Source organism: Marmota marmota, unplaced genomic scaffold, assembly GCF_001458135.2.
Source record: "Marmota marmota marmota unplaced genomic scaffold, marMar, whole genome shotgun sequence".
Classification (NCBI taxonomy): Eukaryota; Metazoa; Chordata; class Mammalia; order Rodentia; family Sciuridae; genus Marmota; species Marmota marmota.
The window spans coordinates 32,779,867-32,799,001 of NW_026000016.1; the positions used below are offsets into that span (position 1 = coordinate 32,779,867).

The window sequence follows — 19,135 nt, forward strand, 5'->3', positions numbered from 1 at the left end:
CGAACCGCCGCACGCCTCCCACCCGGCCGCGCCACACGCGCTCCCTCCGCCTGCCCGGCCCCCAGCACCGCTGAGCCCCGGCCCGGGGGTGGGGGAGCCACGGCCGCCGGCGCCTGCTCGGTCCCCTCCCACTCGCACGGCCCCTTCCTCCCTCCTCTCCCGGCTGCTCGCATTTCCTGCTGCTCTGGCTCTCCCGGCCCCTCAAAGTTCTTCCCAACTTTTTCTCGGCCGAGCGGGCGCAGTATCGGGGGCAGGTAGCTGCGTTCCTCTGGTCTCAGCTGCCTCCTCTCCTGGGCAGGTCCTCTGGGAGCAGCACACACAAAGTGGCCGCTGGCGGTCCTTCCCCTCCCACCTCACCCATCCTCCTTGGCCTCCTGGTCCCGATCCCCTCGGGCGGGACAGCCCGGGTACTCAGGTTCTTCTCCCTTTCCCCTTCGCCGGTGCGCCCCTGAGCCGACTCTCGCGTCCGGACCTCAGCGGAAACCTCCCTCCCCTTTCGCCTCCTGCGGCTGCTTCCCTCCTCCCCTCCTCCGCCAGCCACTGGAATCAATTCCGTGGGGAATTGGGGCTCCGTCGCCGCGGAGGACAGCCTTTCCGCGCGGGACTCCGGGCACCACGGGGTCATGTAAGCAGGTAAGCCCGTCCCGAGGCGGGGAAATCGGGCCGAGGTCGCGGGTAGCCTTGGTGCTCCGGGCGCCTTGCAGATGACTTGGGCAAACGCTGGCAACACCAACTTGAGATTGGCGGTCTCCGACGCCTGGCAGGCAGGGCAGCGGGGGCGCAGGGTGGCCGGGCCGCGCGTTTCCTTTCCCGGTGGGAGCTGCGGGCCACGGGGCGCACCGCTTATTTGGGAAGTGAGCTGGAAGGTAAGGGAAGTCTGCAGAGTTTGTGGCTAAACCCAACTCCCTCGCCCCCTCCTCTCAAATCCCGTCTGCATTTTGGGGACGTGAGAGGGCCGGCCAAGGGCTGCCAGAGATAGCTAGACCGTGGGTCCAGGAGGATGAGAGATAAACGACGCTGCTGTCGCCCACGCGGGGAATGCAGTTCCCCGACTCCCCTTCAGGTCCCCGCATAGGATAGGATTTGGAAGGGAGAGGAGTTTTCATGCCATTCCACTAGGCCCCAGCCGTGCCACCGAACTCCCGAGTGTCTTGGCTCCTACTTGGGTGGTCGGGCAGGCTCATCGGGAAAAACCTGTGGCCACGTACATTCAGACCAGATCTGACTTCCAAAATTCTGCGTATTAACAACCCCCTCTCCCACGTGACGCTTAAACCTAGGTTTTGAATACTTGTGAGTGGGTTTTTTACCTTTTCTTCTGGAGAGAGCAATGAGGCAGTCTTGTCCTTACCTCCCTTTCCCTCACACTTCCTTCAGTTCCTGTCACCCCCACCCCCATACCTACCTACAATTTAAGGAGATTGTAGGTTTTCAACTCCAGCCTGTTGAGGGACTGGCTGTTTGGGATTCCCAGCGAAGGTGAGGAATCTCTAGACTGCAGGTCTAGCGTGTATGCTTATGGAGTTTCCACCAGTGTGTTAATTTGTGAAATGAATTAGTTCAGTTCAGTCATTCATTCAACAAACCGAGTATCAGCTTCTACTCTGCTAGAACAAGATCACAGTACAGGAGTCTGCAGCCCTGTAGGCTGATGGAGAACTACTGTGTGGTGGCAGAGGGGTTCTGGGGGAAGACTTGGTCCTGGGGCTGAAGAGGTCCTCTCTTGGTGGAGTGTTTAGCAGCGAAACACTCCTGGTAGAGGAAACAGTTAATGAGAAGTGAACCCAAAGAGAACAGAAACGTCATTCCTAGCTGTCTGGGACCCAAGGAAGATTTATGGATGGGTTGGGGCAATGTTGCTGGCATAGCAGTCTCTCCTCCTTTCCTTATACTAGAAATTAAATAGAAGCGTTACATACTTATGGGAACTACTGGTAGCTTTCAGAGGAGCAAAAATTCCTCTGTGGAAATGCCTCTGTTCCTGATGCATTTCTGCCACCAGCAGCTGTCCCCATTTTAATTGATATTAATTGATCCATGTCTGGTTCATTAAAATGATATTGATTCCTTTTGAAGAGACACCTGACAGCAATAGGTGATGACAACACGGCAGTGCTACAGACCTTGTATTAAAAGTTGCCTTATTATTTGGTGATGTGGTTAACAGCTTGTGCTATAGAAATGACAACTTTCACAGCCCGGAGCTGAATGATGTCCTGTTGCCTAATCTGAATGGATGGTCATGATGTGCAGAATTAGTTCACTTATGTGATGCTGTTTATCGTAGTATTCTCTACTTTAAAAACTCAACTTTATTGTGTTACCAGAGGGGTGAGGACTACCATTGCTTTCTCTGAAACTTAAGACTGAACTCTTCCTGCAGGTTGTTGTAGCCTCACGGACCCAGAATTCAGCACATCCTGCCTAGAAAATTTCCTTATAGCATAATAGCATTTTGTACAGGCTTGTCTTTTTGCAGTGCCTCTTCACTTGGGTTGAAGTGGTGTTGTAGTAGTATTCATAGTGGCTGAGTCTTGGCTGAGGTGGCAGACGTCTAGCTTTCAGCAACCTCAGAGAGTACATCAGAGTGGGAAGAGCACACTAGCTTCCTACAACTTCACATGTTTATCCAGGCCCTCTACCAGCACCTTGTCTTATCTCAAGAACAGCCCCCTTGATGGTTTTCCTGAAGGTGTAACACCTGTGTGAGAGAAGTGGCTAAGGAGAAGCCCTTTCAGCTAATTCTAGATCACCGCCCAGGTTCCATTATTATGAACGTAATTGTTATTAACACTAGTTATTCAGATTTGTACAAACTATGTTGCATGCACAACTACAATAGCAAGAACAATTGGGGAAGACTATTTTGATATGGAAAAACCATAAATAATTCAGAGGAAAATCAGAATTTTTAGAAGATTTCTTGCTTGCCCTGAATGGATGGGACAAGATTTAAGAACTGTGAAGTTTTTTTTTTTTTTCTTCATTGTCTGCTTTCTGGCTTAAGTTTGCTTCAGGGATGCAAGTATCAACCCTTTGATTACACATGATAGCTTACCTGAGTTCCATATTCTTGTCCTTTTGAATAAGAATTTGGTCAAATTCCTGCATTTGAACTTCATTACATAGTCATCAAGTGCTGTATTTAAAAAAATTCATTCTTAGCCTCAGAACACTGCTTTGCACTTTGTTAGATATAAGCCAGGGAAGAGGATGAAACACTTAATTAGCCAATTAAGGAATGAGGGAAAACAAACACAAAAACTTTGGTAGGGAGGAAGTTAATGTCTAAAACTTTCTGATTGCCCCTTTACTGATTTAAATTGATTTAATTTACTTTGCCTGTCTCCCCAGGAGGCTTTGTTGAGTTGTCCCTGGGGTGTGTCTGGCAAAATCTGCACCCCTTTCCAGGCTATCAGTGTACTGGAGCGGTGATCCAGATTTGGGAGTTTGCTATAGAGCCAGGTTTGAATTCCAGCTCTGCCACATTCTAGCTGTGTGATGTTGGGCAGACTTAATCTTTCTGATATTCAGTTTCTTCACATGCAAGACAGAGCCAGTAGTATTTAGCTTGCCATGATATTTATGGAGAATTCAGTGTAATGCTATATAACATAGCACCTCAGACAGACTAGGTCAAGGATGGCTATTTATATGTTCAAGGAGTTGTATGTGGCCATGAATGTGTTCTTTGTTTGTTATTCAGCAGCCTGAATCCACATGCGTGCCAACATACACATAAAGCTTTGTCTTTGACTTTTTTTTTTTTTTCCAGTCTATTGGCTCAAAGCAAACACATTGGCTGGCAGCTGCCATGTGGTCCCTCACACTAGAGGAGGTTGAGAGCTATACCACCAGGCAGTAAAAGTTTAGGGAGCTAGAGCCACTTAGGGAGAAAGGGCAGAGAAAAAGATTCTTTTTCCCTGTATACCCCTTACTATAACAAAGGTCCAATGTATTATGCAAGGGTCTTTGCATCTCTAATGTTGAAATCCAGTTAATTACAGAATGCTAGAATAACTGCCTGCCTTTAGTGGGAGTGCAAAAGCCAGCCAGTTTTCACAAAGGAGTTTCTTGGCAGCCTCAATTTCCTTCTTTGAAGCCTGAATACAGAGTCAACTATAACACCTAGTGTAATGCCAGCTGCACAGGTCATTTGAATTTTGTTGTTGTCTTTTATCCGAGAAGCCTAAAGTATTTGACAAACATTAACTCACTGATCTTCATATCAATTTCCCAGCAGGAGGGAGTTTTAGAAGAAAGGAACTACTCACATAGGGACTGTAGGGCAGGTGTGCAGTCTGTTTTCTTGAAGAAGAATGTATTGTTATGGCAGATAATTGGTTAAATCTCTCACATTCCAGGAGGTCATGTGTAGGTACCCTACCCCTTGGAGAGGTCAGGAGGAGAAAGCCTAGAAAAATGCAAGTCTGACTAGGATTTTTGGTTAGGAGTACTTTTACCATACCGTGTACTCACTGATTTTAAAGATATATTATCTTGGAATTATTTATGAATCTGAATTAAAGGATATGATGATGCAGTGGTTGTAGATGAAAAGCTTAACGCAGCTGAGGATAAAAGGTAAGTAGATTTTTGTGCCATAGAGTGGTTATGGGTCTAAGTTGGATTATCAATGGCATATTAACATTGCTTCATTTCCTTTCGATTTTTCCTGTTGGTTGGGTGTTTCTTGCATCAAACGTTTGTATCATTTGCTTCATGGTGATGGCTATGAGAGAGAACATACCATAGTCATCGAGCCTTACAGGTAAAATTTGATCTCAGGGTGATTTTTCTTAGTTTCTTAGATCAGTGTTATGTGTAAAATTTGATCTGAGGATGATTTAGCTTAGTTCCTTAGGCGGCTAAATTAGGCCCAGGTCAAGGGTTGCATCCTGAGCCTGGTCAATCAGCTTGACTCAGAGGACTGCTGCATATCCAGAAATCCTGTAACTCTATCTGGACAGCCCACAAATGCTCCATGTTGGTCAACAGGGAGGAGTCTGGAGAAAATGAGAAAGATCCATGGGTTGTGTAGCCGCCTCTGAGTAGTAGAATATCCTCTTCATGTTTGGAATGTCTTGAGATTTTACTGTTGAGAAATAATCCTAAATTAGGAAGCCATTCTATCGGCCACTGATTTGCTCTTCTTTGCCTTACAGTGTTTTTAGCTCACAGAGAGAAACTACTCATTGTGGAAAATTAGCACAAGTTCCTAGTACTTATGCAGGTGTGAACTGTATACTTTACTTATACATACTCAATTTTCTGTTTGGGAAATTCATCTCTTCCCACCCCCCCACCTTTTTTTTAATTTCTTAAGTGATTGGGGCATTAACTAAGGTAGTAGGTCTCAAACTCTAGAAGGCATCAGAGTCACCTGAATGGCTTATTAAAACACAGCTTGCTGCTCCCCACACAGAACCTTATGTTCTGATTTAGTAGCTTTGGGGTGGGTCTGAGCAAGGACCTTCCAAGCCACGCTAATGTTCTACTTTCTGATTAACTGTACTTTGAGAAAAACTGAGCTAAGAAATCTCGGTTGGGTCTACCCATCCTTTTTTGCTCAGGCTCTGTGTGGTGGTCATTGAACTTTTCTACTATATTGGTTTAAATGATTTTGTCTGCTTGCTTTAGAGCTGCAGAGAGGCTGGATACTACTTGATGGCCACTTATCCCCGGCCAGAATATGAATTCGATGTATCTATTTTAGTGGGTTTTGTTGGCTATTGTCTAATCCAAACTCTCCACTTGCAGTTTGGTTTATCTGGTGCTAATATCCTCTGAGTATTTGATATATGTGCCAAATTCTACCCCTCTTTCATTGAGCTCTCCAGTTTCTTGCTATAAAATTTACTACTTTTGTATTCCTGTCTTGGTGACATCACCTTATGTTGAGTTAGCTGCTTGAGGTGGGCTCTTGGACTTCTCTTTTTTAGCACCCTCAACCCCTTTTCTTAACCCTCCCCTAACAAATCCCAGCAATTATTACGTCCTTTGAGTCTTACTCTAAAATATTCTCAATTTGCTTCCTTCCCTCCCTCTCTACTGTCCCTTAGGATTTTTTCCAAGAGCATTAAAAGCTGTCTTTCATATAGTCTTTTTTTTTTTTTTGGTACCAGGGGTGCTTAACCACTGAGCCACATTCCCAGCTCTTTATATATATATATTTTTTTGTTTTTGAAACAGGGTCTTACTAAATTGCTGAGGGCCTAAGTTGTTGAGGCTGGCTTTGACCCTCCTCTTCAGCCTCTCAAGCCGTTGGGATTACAGGCATGTGCCATGGCACCTGGCTTGTCTTTCTATATTCTTTGTCTACTTAGTGCTGTAAAAAGGATTTTTTAAAGGACAAATTAAAAAAAAAATCTGTGTTTTCTTAAATGCCATTTAAATTCTTTTGCTTCTTATTCCCTTTAAGTTAAGGCTTCCGGCTGGGAATGTGGCTCAGTGGTAGAGCACATGCCTTGCATGTGCAAGGCCCTTGGTTTGATCCCCAGTGTTGGGGTGGGGGAGCTTCCTTTTCCCCTCCCTTCTCTTCCCATCTGCTGCTGTTTCCTTCCATCCATTCCAGTGCCTCTAACCTTTGGTAGCATTAATTTCCTTTTTTTATTACATTCCCATCCACTCCCCCAGCTACCTGCTGAGCCCCCTCCATGCTGGAGGAGCCTCTCCTCCCTACCACCGGCTAGCATTCCTTTCTTTATAGTCCCCTAGCACTTTGAACTTACCCACTTTGGCAGATTCACCATATTTACCCTTGTTCACTTCTCGGTCTCCTCTACTGAATTATAAGCTTCTCTGGGTAAGGATCTCTATCCTGTGTGCAGTTGATAGCAGTAACCATGGTGATGCCCTTATTATTGTCATTTTGTAGATAACAAAATGGAATCAGTTTTTTAAAAACATGTATTTTTAGAATCAGTGTATGAGGGCCTTTTTGAAATGCAGACCTGAGGGTTTGACAGCTGAGCTTGGTTTAGAATTTATTATTTATTCTCTAATGAATAGTTACTGGGCTGTGGGAAAATGGCATCTTGTTAATGATGTACATGATTAAAAAAAAAATTAAACAGAGGGCTGGGGATGTGGCTCAGTGGTGGAGCACTTGTGTAGCATGTGCAAGACCATGTATTTCATCATAGCACTGTCAAAACAACACAGAAACCTCAGAAACCAGGGCTATTTATTATATACATTTTATTTGTTCATTTGAGAAGAAAAATCACACTTCTAAGATGTTGTTTGAAGTTACTAATAATATGGTTCTTATTGTCATTTCACTGTACTTGGATACTTCAAAAACATGACCATTTTTTTTCTCATTTTCAAATCCAGGCAACCTTGTAGATCAAGGGACTGACTGTAAATGTCACAAAAAGTTAGGAAGTAGGAATGTTTGTGATCAAGGTCTAAAACTAATGTTTTTGCAGGTTTAGATGTAGTGATTAGAATATGCTGAATTCATTTCTATGCATTTTTTCTTCAGAACCTCATGTAGAAGAGGAAAACGCAGAATCTCTCATTAATCCACCAGTAAGTCACTCAGTTTTGAAGTGAGAGGGAGACAGGCTCCTTGACACTGTTGTCAAAGCGGATTTGCCAGCCTGCCCATGGCCAAGGAGGCCTGTTCTACTTACAGCATGGTAATAAGCAGCAATGATATCATTGATGTTTCCCCAGATCACTAGATAGACTCTTGCCATGATTTAGTTCTGAAGTAGAAGGGATTAAGGCAGATTTCATGGTTATGAAAGTGAATTTGTCATGAATTACATATATACTTCAGCTGGATATTTAAGGTTTTCCATGCATAATCCCCAAAGGGACCTGCAGTTTCTTTATGCTGATGTCCCACTGCCGCCATGGTTCTGCCCAGCTGTTGTAACTCCTGAGCTTTCCACCTGGGTCAAGCTGTTCTCTTGTGCAGGCACCCTAACACTCTCCCAGGGCCCATCTCAAACAATGCTTTCTTGGGCAGCCTTCCCCTCTCTCCCTCCAAGGTCAGGCCTTCCTCCTGCCATTTTGCTCTTGGTATTTACCACCTGTGTTTTGTGGCCTGGTTCACCTGCTTCACCCCCCTCATTAACCTGTGGCCTTCTGCTTCACTCCTCTAGATTGTGGCTTCTTGCCTGCTGATGGCCCCTGTGGCTTCTTCACATGAAAATGCCTACCCCTTGCCTTTGGGTGATGAATCCTTCTGGGGAGACAGCTGTCCAGCACCACACTGTCTAAGTTGTCCCTATCCTATAGCTGGGCCAGTCTGTCTTCTACACTACAGCATCATTCTCAGACATACCTGATATTTCCACTCTCTCATTTACAAGCTCACTTGCCACTTTATGTTATTAAGGGATATGTCTATATGCAGTAAAGGTTTAAAGAAATGCCCGAAGGAAGGATGAATTCTAAAAACAGTGCAGGGGCTCCTGGAGGCGAGGACATAGATGTGCTGTTGTATTCGTGGTATTCTTCCTTACATCTAAATTTTTTTTGTTGATGTTGGGTACTAGGGATTGAACTCGGGGGCACTCGACTACTGAGCCACATCCCCAGCTCCAATTTTGTATTTTATTTAGAGACAGGGTCTTACTGAGTTGCTAAGTGCCTCGCTTTTGCCGAGGTTGGCTTTGAACTTTCAGTCCTCCTGTCTCTGGCTCCCTAGCTAGTGGGATTACAGGTGTGTGCACCACTATGCCCAGCTTCCCTTACATCTAAAAGATTTCAGTTTTAAAACACATGCATTGCCTATTGGTTAAGGGCCCACTCCCTAGCAGAACATTCAAGGCTTTGCACAGTTCTTGATCCCAACTCGTTTCCTAGTTTGGACCTCTACCCTGAGCCTCCCTTGGCCTCCTGTCATTGTCCTCTGAACATTTCTCATAGTTGAAACCTTGTTGCTTTGATTTGGGATATTATTGTTACTTCTTCCATGAATTCCTTTTCATATCTGGTCACATAATAACCTCCTACTCATTCTTTAATTTCTGCTGTGATTTTTATATCTTTTTGGGTGTTTTTTATCTAACATTCCCTTTTTTCTTGGAAAATTCACTGTCACCTTATCTGACTATCCTCTGGTACTTTACATACCCTTTATACTAAGATATGTGTTAGTGTATTATAATTGCTTGTTTATCTGTCTCCCCAAGGTTGTGAGCTCTTGGAGGACATATTTATAATTTATTTATCCTTGGGTTCTTGGCATCTGATGCAGAGATGTTCAATAAATGTTTGGGAAATTGATGAGTAGTAGATGTAATTGAAATGTTTTTTTAAGAGTGTCCAAAAAAAAAAAAAAGAAAGAAAGAAAAGAAAATTGAGGCTTAATAGCTGATTTTTTTTTTTTTTTGGCACTACAGATTGAACTCAGGGGCGCTCGGCCATTGAGCCACATCCCCAGCCCTATTTTGTATTTTATTTAGAGACAGGGTCTCACCAAGTTGCTTAGTGCCTTGCCATTGCTGAGGCTGGCTTTGAATTACTATCCTCCTGCCTCAGTCTCCTGAGCCGCTGGTATTACAGGTGTGGGCCACTGTGCCTGGCAATAGCTGACATTGTGATGATAAATTTAATGAATTTACAGATGGATTTCCTGATTCAAACTATGGTTTGCTTAGAATCTATTTTTCTACTTTTCCCATTTATTTTATTATTGTTATTTTATTTAAATAGCCATTCATGCTTCCCCTCCTCTTTTCTCCTCTATCACATGGATTGTGTTTCTGATTTCTGTGGATTTCTTCATAGTTTTTTTTTTGTGTGTGTGTCCTTCTGTTTCTGTGTGTATCCATCTGTCTGTCTCTGTGTGTGTCCATCTGTCTGTCGGTCCGTTCATCTGTCTTTGTCTCTCATATGGAAGTACAGCCTGGCTGTGAACTGGTACTACTTACTGCAGCAATGAATTCTGCCATCAGCCCTACTTGCTCTGGGACAGAAAAGCGACACATCCATTTGGAGGAGAGGCTGCAGAGTTTATTTCTGTGGCAGACGTGTCCCACTGCGGAGCTATAATAACCATAATGAAGGAGGATTATGCCATATTAGGTTTATGAAGGGTGCACCAGTCTGTTACCAGGGTCGGTGGTGACATCTCAAGCCAGCAATTAGGTTTCATTTGAGACTCCAGGAGGCAATTAGCATCCCCTTCTGCCAAGGGAAACCTGGGATCTCTGCAGCATATTCTTTATCATTGGACATAGTGTCAAATGTGCTTCAGATGATGAAGTTACACATTTTTAAAGTTATAAGCATGTCTCCAAATTATCATTTGAAAAACAGCATTGACTTTAAACACCCTGGGTTCAAATCTGTGGGTTATACTAATGAGCGTTTTGGATGCATTATGTTTTTAAAGTCAATTCGTGTTTAAAAGGTTATATAAATTATTTTATTCACAGGTAAGGAATCTGATATGGAATATTATATCATTATGTGATTTATGGGGGGAAAAATGTGACTGATGTGAAATGAATCAGGACTCCAAAATAATGAAATGACACCTACTGATCTTAATTATATTCTTTAGAAAATTATTGTTTTACTTAAGAGGCATCTAAAAATAAAGGCTGGAAAGGATGATTTGTGCTGTGCTTCTGTTGAGCAGCTGTCTGGTTGTTTTCAAAATGAGGCTTATTTTCTGCATGCCAGGTTAGGTATAAATGTGTACTTTGTGTCACTTCATCCTTATGAATGTGTTTAGGATTTTTAGCTCTGCTTGCAAATATGAAGTGATATTTAGTTAAGTTATTCAAACAAATTTCTTTGGCTTCTCTACTCCTCCCTATTACCTCTTTCACTTCCTCCCTCTCCTTCTTCCTTCATTTGGTATAAATTATCTCTACTTGGAGGATTTGATAGATTAACTATCAACTAACTGATTTTGCATATTCAAAATCAGTGTGTCTTCAGGTATGACAAAAGGGAGCAACGCACAGAGCAGAGCATCAGGCCCAGCCAGGACGTGATGCAGAGTTCAGGGTAGGAGGTCCCTTTACACAGGATAATTAGGCTAGTGGCCTACTGTTTGGTTCTTGGTTCGCATTATTATTATTTTTTTCTCATTTGTAGATTGATAAAAACTATAGTAGTGAGGCTAGGGCTGGGGCTCAGCGGTAGCGTACTTGCCTGGCATGTGTGAGGCACTGAGTTCTATTCTCAGCACCGCATATAAATAAATAAAAGTCTATCAACAATTAAAAAAATATTAAAAAAATAACCAAGCGTAGCACTTTGAACTGTGTGTACATTAGTGCATTAAAGACTCTTGAGAAGCCCTGCAGGCAATGAAAGTATTCCAGAGCTAGATTCATTTTAGCAAGGATGGTCTTTTTTTAAAAAATTATTTCATGGGGCTGGGGATGTGGCTCAAGCGGTAGCGCGCTTGCCTGGCATGTGTGCGGCCCGGGTTCGATCCTCAGCACCACATACAAAGATGTTGTGTCCGCCAAATACTAAAAAATAAATATTAAAATTCTCTCTCTCTCTACCTCTCTCTCACTCTCTCTTTAAAAAAAAAATTATTTCATGGAACACCTGTAATCTTAAAGGAACACTAATATGACAGGGAATACTTTCTTAGAGAAATGTTTGTTTAGAAGGTGCCTGGAGGGCTGGGGATATAGCTCAGTTGGTAGAGAGCTTGCCTCACATGCATAAGGCCCTGGCTTCAATCCCCAGCACCACACACACACACACACACACACACACACGCGCACGCACGCACCCACATGCGCACGCACGCACCCACACATACAGCGCCTGGGATAGAAAAGACACATTTGTTGTTTTTTTTTGTTTTTAATTTTTTAAAATTTGTTCTAATTAGTTACACATGACAGAGTACATTGAAGCACATTGATACACATAAACGGGGTGTTAATTTCTTTGATTGTACATGTTGTAGAATCACATTGGTCATGCAGTCAAATAAGTACATAAGGTAATAGTATCTTTTTCATTCTACTATCCTTAACTCAACATCTTAGTATAATGACTTGGATGGTTAAACATTTCAGCTCTTGATAACAGACCGGAATTAGCTTTAATTTAAAAAAATTAACTGGACTTTTTAGAATATAGTATAAGAGCAATTCTAAAGTAAAATATTAGGAATTTATTCACAAAATTAACTTTCAGGGGAAATTTAAAGGACAGTAAACATTTGATTTAATTTTTACTTATTTATAATACAGTGAAATGTAAGGTTCAGATTAAATATGTGGCATAATAGGAGACTCATCCTTCAGTATATTCAGTAGTTTATTTTACGGATGCCAGAAAATGAGGGTAATATATGTCCTATTAAATAAATCTTGGTTCTGCATGTTCTGGCCATGAGCTTTTCTCTTCCTCCTTAATTAAAATACTGCCGAGAGGGGCTGGGGATGTGGCTCAAGTGGTAGCGCGCTTGCCTGGCGTGCGTGCGGCCCGGGTTCGATCCTCAGCACCACATACAAACAAAGATGTTATGTCTGCCGAAAACTAAAAAATAAATATTAAAATACTCTCTCTCTCTCTCTCTCTCTCTCATTCTCTCTCTCTCTCTTTAAAAAAAAAAAAGGCTTCAACATTCAACAACCTTTAAAAAAATAAAATAAAATAAAATACTGCCGAGAAAAAAAGCAGGCAGGCTTGGGGGGACTTCAGAAATGTCATTGCAGTTGTTTTATTAACAGCTGCCTCTGTTTAAATTGTTTGTGTAATCAGGCATTCACAAAGGTATTGTGAATAAAGTATGATCAAGTGCATTTGCCCCTTCCTCTCCTCTTTCCTTCCTCCTCCTCTTTCCTTTCATGCATCCATCAGTTTAATAAATGCACTTTGATGTTTTGAAGGTGGCAGTGTTTTCCCATGGTCGTGATCTTTAAAAGAATAAGCAGTTTGTAACATAGCCATTAGCACCGTGTGGTGTCCATTCAGTACTTGAAATGTAACTAGTTTGAGTTCAAGTGTTGCTGTCAGGACTTTGAAGAGTTAGTACAAAAAGAAAAATGTAAAATATCTCATGGTTTTTAAAATTGATGACATTGAAATGCTAATATTTTGGACATACAGAGTTAAATTCATTATCAAAATTAGTTTCACCAGGATTGATTTGCTTTTTATATGTGACTACAAGGAAATAAAGAATCTCTACATGGCTTGCATTTATGGTTCCTGTTATATTTCTTTTGTATTGTTTTAGATGGTTATCAAACTACTCCTAGGAGCCCCACTCCTTTAGTGATGCTTCCAAGGACTGGGGAAAGAATGGTTAGAGGCAGAAACTGGAAATAGCTGTTGGTGATGGTAAGAAGCAAGCCCGATGACACCTGAGACAACCAACAGAGAGAGACTAATATTAGCCTACATTTTTTTAGTGCTTGCCATGTGCAAACACTTTGTCTAGCACTTTAAGTGGATTATCTTCCTTGATCTTTACATCAACCCCTGTGAAGTTAATGGCCTGTTTTAGAGCACTGTCGTTGGCCCTTTTTTTAGAGTACTGTCGTTGGCCCTTTTTTTAGAGTTGAGAGAGCTAGGGCTTAGAAAGGCTAAGTAGCTTGCACAAGATCCAACAACTAGTAAATAAATACCAGTTTACTCTGCAACCTCGCTGGTATGCAAGTACTGGTAAATGATGAGCTGAGTGTGAAACCTGGGCACAAATCCAGAGCTTGTGCTTGTCACCACTCTGCATTACCACCTCTAAGAGCAGAAGAGGGAGCACTGCCATCCTAGCCTTTTCCTCATTCAGTGCCCACCAATGTGCTCATTCTTCTCCACAGTAATGAAACAGCACCTTCCAATTACAGAAGATGCTACAACAATTGATGTTCCTAAGAATGACCTTACGCTATCAAGAAATGATAAAATTATGTCTACTAACCCCATCTTAATTAGGAAGCTATTTAACAGAAATTGTTTTTAAAACTTGAAACGTACTTTTTTTTTTTGGTACTGGAGATTGAACTCCGGGGCACTCGGCTACTGAACTACACCCCCAGCCCTATTTTGTATTTTATTTAGAGACAGGGTGTCACTGAATTGCTTAGCATCTTACTTTTTGCTGAGGCTGGCTTTTGAACTCATGAACCTGCCTCAGCCTCCGAGGCTGCTGGGATTATAGGTGTGCACCACTGTGCCCAGCTGAAATGTACTTAAGATACTTTTTTTAAACTGAGAGATGTTGCTGTACTTCATAGCAAGTACAGATTTTGTAAATACAAGCATTATTCCTTAATGTGACAGTTTTTTTTTTTTAAAAAAGGGTAGAAAGTACCCACAAATCTCTTCCAAGCTACTTTATTTTTCAATTTTTTAATTGATTTTTAAAATTTATATGACAGTGGAATGCATTACAATTCTTATTACACATATAGAGCACAATTTTTCAGATCTCTGGTTGTATACAAAGTATATTCACACCAATTCGTGTCTTCATACATGTACTTTGGATATGTGCATGACATTCCACCATCATTTCTAACCCCATGCCCCTTCCCTTCCCCTCCCATCCCTCTGCTCTATCTAGAGTTTGTCTGTTTGTCCCATGCTCCCCCTCCCTACTCCACTATGAATCAGCCTCCTTATATCAGAGAAAACATTTTGCATTTGGTTTTTTGGGATTGGCTAACTTCACTTAGCATTATCTTCTCTAACTCCATCCATTTACTTGCAACTGCCATGATTTTCTTCTCTTTTATTGCTGAGTAATATTCCATTGTGTGTATATGCCACATTTTTTTTTTTTTTTATCCATTCGTCTATTGAAGGGCATCTAGGTTGGTTCCACAGTTTAGCTATTGTGAATTGTGCTGCTATAAACATTGATGTGGCTGTGTCCCTGTAGTATGCTGTTTTTAAGTCCTTTGGGTATAGACTGAGGAGAGGGACAGTTGGATCAAATGGTAGCTCCATTCTCAATTTTCCAAGAAATCTCCATACTGCTTTCCATGTTGGCTACACCAGTTTGCAGTCCCACCAGCAGTGTATGAGTGTACATTTTCCCCCACATCCTCAATCAAAACTTATTGTTGTTTGTCTTCATAATAGCTGCCTTTCTGACGGGAGTGAGATGAAATCTTAGAGTAGTTTTGATACACATTTCTCTAAAAATTGCTAGTGATGATGAACATTTTTTTTCATATATTTGTTGATTGATTGTATATCATCTTCTGAGAAGTGTTTGTTCAGAGTAATAGTAACAAAACAGCATGGTATTGGCACCAAACAGACTGGTAGACCAATATAGAGGACCAGAGACTAACCCACAAAATTACAATTATCTTATATTAAACAAAGGTGCCAAACATGCATTGGAGAAAAGATAGCCCCTTCAACAAATGGTGCTAGGAAAACTGGAAATCCATATGCAACAAAATGAAATTAAACCACTATCTCTCACCATGCACAAAACTCAACTCAAAATGGATCAAGGACCTAGGAATAAAACTAGAGATCCTGCGTCTAGTAGAAGAAAAAGTAGGCCCTAATCTCCATCATGTGGGATTAGGCCCCAACTTCCTTAATAAGACTCTTTTGGCACAAGAATGAAAATCAAAAATCAATAAATGGGATGGACTCAAACTAAAAAGTTTCTTCTCAGCAGAAGAAACAATCTGTGAGGTGAATAGAGAGCCTACATCTTGGGAACAAATCTTTACCCCTCACACATCAGATAGAGCACTAATCTCTAGGATATGTAAAGAACTCAAAAAGCTAAGCACCAAAAAAACATAATCAATCTTCCAAACTATTTTAAAAACTTATTTTTCCAGTTTTTAAAAACTTTTTATGTTCATATGTAGACATATTTTCTTAGGTTGTAGCTATGTATGCTTCTTTGTGAATATACATGCTTCCCATACTTACCTAAAATTTTGAGTAAAATTACATAGATTGATATGATATAAATTTATTTATTGTTTTCACTTATTGGAAGTACATGCATTTTACATATTTGCTACCCTGTAGGAGGTGATACCTGATACATTTTTTTTTTTATTATTGTTGAATTTATTTCAGGATAAATTTCCATAAGTGGGATTATTAGGGTGAACATTTTTGTAAATTCTTGAATCAGACAGATGCAACAGAATTTCACACATAGGTCACAAAGATAGATTTAAAGACAACAACTTTATTTTCATATAGTTGAGGATCTTTCAGATCTTGGTTTTGCACAACTTTTGATGCTGAGAAAGTGGATTTTGTCTCAGGCAACAGTTTCTCCTGATTCTTGGTTTTGTCAGTTTTTACAGTTCTTTATAGTTTGACAAAATAATTGTTGAATAGTAAATCATACTAAGGTTGAATAATAACCCTTGGATTAGATTCACTTTTGCCATAAATATTCACTAATCCTGCATCATTTGAAACAGAAAAGTTTTTGGATAGAAATATATGTAAGTAACATGGTGGACACACAATTTCTGGAAAATATATTTACAAATGTTTTAAAAACTTTAAACACAGATTATAACATATGATATAACATATAAAAGATATGGGTTGCTATATATGAACATATGCTCATTGAAAAAAAGAAATAATTATATAAACGATTGTATCTTTCTCAGTTAATTGATTCCTGGTGTTTATTCATTAGCTGTCATGGTATCTCCTTTTATTTTTGTCTATTTTTTACAAATACATAATTTCTTATATCAACCACTCTATAGCTTACCATATTTTGATGACAAGCTATTGTTTTTTGCTATGGTAACAAAAAGTTTCCAATATCTTAGTGGCTTGCAGCTTTAATTTCCTGTCTAGTATGTGTTTGTGCTTTGAGTGGACTGCAGCTCAGCTCAGATCTTGTATCAACTAGGCTCAATTGTGCTTTACATATTTTCTCATTCTGGGATCCTGGCTAAAGGGTAGTCCCTATGTGGGCCATGCTGTTTTCATGGCATGGTGAAAAGCATGTAATTTCATTTAAAGCTGACATATGGAGGTGGCAAATGGGTTGTCTGCTCATATCTCACAGATACATGTGGCCAAGCCAAAAGTCATTGAGTTGGGGACTGGTATTCATCCCTTAGGATTTTCAGGCAAGTCATGGGGAAATGGACAGAATATATTATAGGAAGGGAGCAAAGATTTGGGATCAATACTTCCATCTTTTATTATGATATAATTGTAGTTTGATATTTAGCTTATGTCTTTTTTTTTTTTTTTTTTTTTAGCAATTACAAATAGCATCTTTACAAAGATTATTGAAGTAATTACATTTATTTTACTTGGAGACTATCCTCATAGTGTATGGCTTCCAACGTGGGTTCTGGGGGTGAGAGGGCAAGAATTGCTTGTAGATCTTGTTACATGCTGCCAGATTGTTCCCAGGAAAGACTATCAGCTTATCATGTCATCATTAATATTTAAGTTTACAACTTTCCTCATATCCTGCTACTTTTGGGTTCTGCAGTTTTCATTTTGCTAGTTTCATAGTTGCTTACAGTTTTGCAGATCGTATTTTTGAAACCCAAATCCTTAGAACAAATTGTCGTTGTTCATCTAATAAGTTGAATAAAGCAAGGGCTACGTATAGTTTTCTTTCCTGGTTTCTGAAAGTCAGTGTAAAAAATATGCATTTTCATCCTGTCTTTGTATCCTTCACTTTACATTTTTTTCTCAGTAACTGTTTCTGAAACACACCTTTATTCTTACATTAAAATAAAGCAGTGAAAAAAGCAAAAATAAAACACATACTTTGTAGGAGATTTAACAGCTTTTATCTGAATCGAATCATAATATTGTGGAACTGGGAAGGTCCAAACCTCTTCAAATTGACGAATTTTTTAAAAAAATATTTGTTTAGTTTTAGATGGACACAATACCTTTATTTATTTATTTATTTATTTTTATGTGATGCTGAGGATCGAACCCAGTGCCTCATATATGCAAGGTAAGGGCTCTGCCACTGAGCCACAATCCCAGCCCTAACTTGCTGAATTTTGTTGCAGATTTTAAAGTCTTCCAGAGGCAATTTATTATTGTTCTCTTACCTAACATATTGGATGGCTTTTAATTCCATTATTTTTAGGTTTGCAGGTTGCTGTATGGTTTATGCAAAAGAAAATGCCACATTGAAACATAACCTGGGTCTTCCTTCCTCTCTCCCCGCAAACTGTAAAGGAAGGCTTCTCATTGCTGACTGTATCCTCTAACTCCATTGACTTTGCAGGTGTCAGGTTGCTGGCTGCTACAGTGTCTTTGGCCTCTGCTTATAAACACTGGTGTCTAGACATACCTATAAACATTCTTGGTTCTGTTTTCTCAGGTGAGGCCCTGAGACCTCACAGCAGAGGCAAGAAAACTTGAGGGGCAGAAGTGGGAGAGAGAGCAGAGGGAAAGGAGGGGGTATAGGATTGGGAAGGTGAGATGGATTTGGGAATGGTAGTTGGATCTTGCAACTGCCTTTGGAGTGCAAATGCCTCACACCTCATTTGACAAAGGAATGTCAAAAATCTTCAGATCTGAGGAATCTGTTCTCTGTATTTTGAGGAAACAGCCTGGTGAAACTGGTAAGAAATATTACAGCTCTGTGAGAAGGATGTGCAAGTGTGGAAGAAGCCGCTTGATGTGTGTCAGTGTGTGGACCAGAGTTTATTTCAACAGCAGTAGTTACTGGCTGCAGAATGTTAAAAATGGTAAGTATTAAGTATTCGTGGTGTGAATTTTAAGTCATTTTAAGTCTTGGATGCCTGTTGAAGAAATACGAGTTTCAGTAGATTTGCCGTGAAAGTTTTTGCACTTCTTTTCCCTGAAATGGATTTTTATTTCAATGTCAGTTCAGTTTATGGAAGCCTTCCTGGAATTCATTGGAATTTCTTTGAAAGTTAAGGACCTGTTGGTTTATGGAGTTTTTGGTTTTGGAGTAGGTACATCTTTTGGGAAAATTGGTTCATAAGGCTCAGAGTAAATGGAATGAGCATGTTTTGTGTTAACATAGAAGAAACCAAGTAATTTGGAATAAAAGCCTTTAAACATCCGAACAGTAAAATAGTCTGCTTATTCATGTTGAATTGTTCCATATCTTGTCTGAGTTTATAAAAAGATTACTTACTGAACTCTTCTTAAAGGTTGTCATGTACATGATAAATGTTTCCATATGCTGCCACTGGTTTTGACAAAAAAAAAAAAAAAAAGG

General features: G+C 40.6%; 1 protein-coding gene across 2 annotated transcripts in view; it reads left to right on the plus strand.

Annotated features, from left to right (window-relative positions):
• Positions 1-29: 29 nt before the first annotated feature.
• Positions 30-19,135, plus strand: part of Ptpn14 (protein tyrosine phosphatase non-receptor type 14) — a 175,275-nt gene continuing 156,169 nt past the window's right edge. The window contains exon 1 of one of the 2 annotated variants that reach the window (XM_015483646.2): positions 30-633. The gene's annotated coding sequence lies outside the window, so the exon portion shown is untranslated. Of the gene's footprint in view, positions 634-758; positions 867-19,135 lie in introns of those variants that run through there. The other variant, XM_048809391.1, reaches the window with a different exon arrangement.